Here is a 2,442-nt window from a genome sequence, read left to right as displayed (position 1 = left end):
TTTGCCACATTTACTTGCACCAACCTACACAACAACAAGCAACACCAATCCAAGCATATAAATTCAACCAAATCAGCCACAACCAAGTCATTCACACATCAGTTACAGGCTATTTTCTATCACATTCAACATCTCATACTTATCATCTCAAACCATACAATATCCACATCCATGAAGGACATCATCATATGTACTAATACTTAAGCCAATATTAGACAATTTCAATGTCCATTTGCAAAATTAATTATCAACCATTATAAGCCAACACATTTGGCCAAATCTAATATGACACATAACAAAATGACCAAGTCCCTATACATGCCATAACACAAAATATTAAAGTCATTGGTACCCAAAATGTTAAGTTGATAGTGTGAATGGATCTCCGACAGTCTTTGATCCTCGAGCTGGCTTGGTGATACTATAAGGCAAGGGAAAAAGAAAGGGGGTAAGCTTTAAAGCTTAGTAAGTTTCTATGCAAAAAATAGGCATCATAACCACACTTTAACATATTCTTTAACATGAAGAAAATTAACATAAATGTCATTGTAAATCTCATAGAAAAACTTGGCATAGATGATATTGAAATCTTAACATCATAACTTACTCAATCAAACCTTACCGATCAAACCTTACCGAGGGTTCATCACATATCGAGCTCATTAAGCATAAGTTTTGTGTACATACCTGTACCAACTTGCAACATACCATTGTCTTTCACAACATACCATAATCTTTTATAACTTTAACATAGCCGTTAAATTTCCCGTTGAACCACTTCGAATACTAAAGGATACTTGGGAAATCTCACACACATAGTACCAAACCAATGCCATATGTGACAACCCGAATTAGGGCCTAATCGGAATAGTGGTTTCGTGACCACAAATTCGAGATAGAAATAATTGTTTTATAATTATTTTGGGGTTTATGATATGATTTCATGATTTAGTGAAAATTTCGTTATGAAATTCTGTGCATTGCGCGCTTAAGTTGAGATTAGGGACTAAATAGAATAAATTGAAAACTCGTGTTTTAGAAGTTTTTAGTATGAAATTGCTTTGGGATATTAACTAGGAGGTCTTAAATAGAAAATTGACCCATTCTTAAGTTATGGACAAAAGTTGGACATGGAGGGAATTTTTTTGAAAGTTTAGTAGTAAGGGCATTTTGGTCATTTGTATATTAAATGAAATAAAATGGGAAAAATAACACAAAATTGGTTATCATCTTCATTAGTTGCTGCCGAAAATTGATCTCCTCCATAGCTAGGGTTTCTTCAACTTTCAAGCTTCATAGTAAGTGATTTCAAGCCCCGTTTTTAATGTTCTTCACATTTTTGAAATCCTCGTAGCTCTGTTTACTTATTTCAACCATTATTTCAAGTTAGGGTTATGTTTAAAAATTTACACATGAATGATAGGCATGTATTTTGTTGTTTGATGGTAGAATATGAATGTTTGAAGTTAGGAGAACGATCTTTTCTAACCGATTTTTAATGAAAATGAGCAAAATGGCATAATCGATAAAAATACCTATTGTTCATAACTATGTGTTAGAGTGAGAATTTGATGTTGCCATGGAAGAGAAAAATGATCAGTAGGTCATTAAACATAAGAATAAGGGCCAAAATTAAATTTCCGAGCCTTGGGGAAAAATCATAATTTTGTAAAAGTTAGGGGGCAAAAATGCAATTTTTGTATAATGTGATTTTTGGATTAAAATAAATAGTTTGAGTGTTAAATGAGCTAAATATGTTGTTATAGATCAAGAAAGGCGTGGAATCGACCTCGAACGGGGGAAGGAGAAAGTTTTGGACTAAATTGCAAAATTCCCATATTTTGCACCGAGGTAAGTTTGTATGTAAATAATACATTAATTTCATTTACATTCTTATATTTCAGCCTATTATATATATTAGATGATGTTGAAGTATAAATTGACTATTGGAAGAATGGAAATAAGTAATAGAGAAAGAGATCCCGGTTGAACATTCGGAAGATCGAATAAAATAGAAGGGGCGTAGCTAGGTCACATGTATGGTGCCGAGTGCACATCATGTGTACAAGAAAGCTACGAGATACTATGTAGTAGCTAGGTCACATGTGTGATACGGGATGTATCCCATGTAGACAAGAGAGCTGCGTGAGAGATAAATGTAGCTAGGTCGCATGCGTGATTCCAAGTGAAGGACACCATGTAGACAAGAGAGCTACGAGACAAATCGGCTAGGTCGCATGAGTTGTACTAAGTGTTCACCATGTGTACAAGAGAGCCGAACTAAATGAAATATGATGGTGAGGCTGTGTGCTGAAACCATCAAGTATCGAGGATTAATCCGAATTGTTCAACGGGATGGTTTTGTAGTGACATTGTAGTCATGGACCTACACTTGTGATGTATGAAATGTGGTGAAAATGATTTGTGGTATATATATATGTA

This window comes from Gossypium arboreum, chromosome 12 (genome assembly GCF_025698485.1).
Source record: "Gossypium arboreum isolate Shixiya-1 chromosome 12, ASM2569848v2, whole genome shotgun sequence".
NCBI lineage: Eukaryota > Viridiplantae > Streptophyta > Magnoliopsida > Malvales > Malvaceae > Gossypium > Gossypium arboreum.
The sequence above is the reverse complement of the archived record's forward strand: the minus strand, read 5'-3'. Positions refer to the sequence as shown.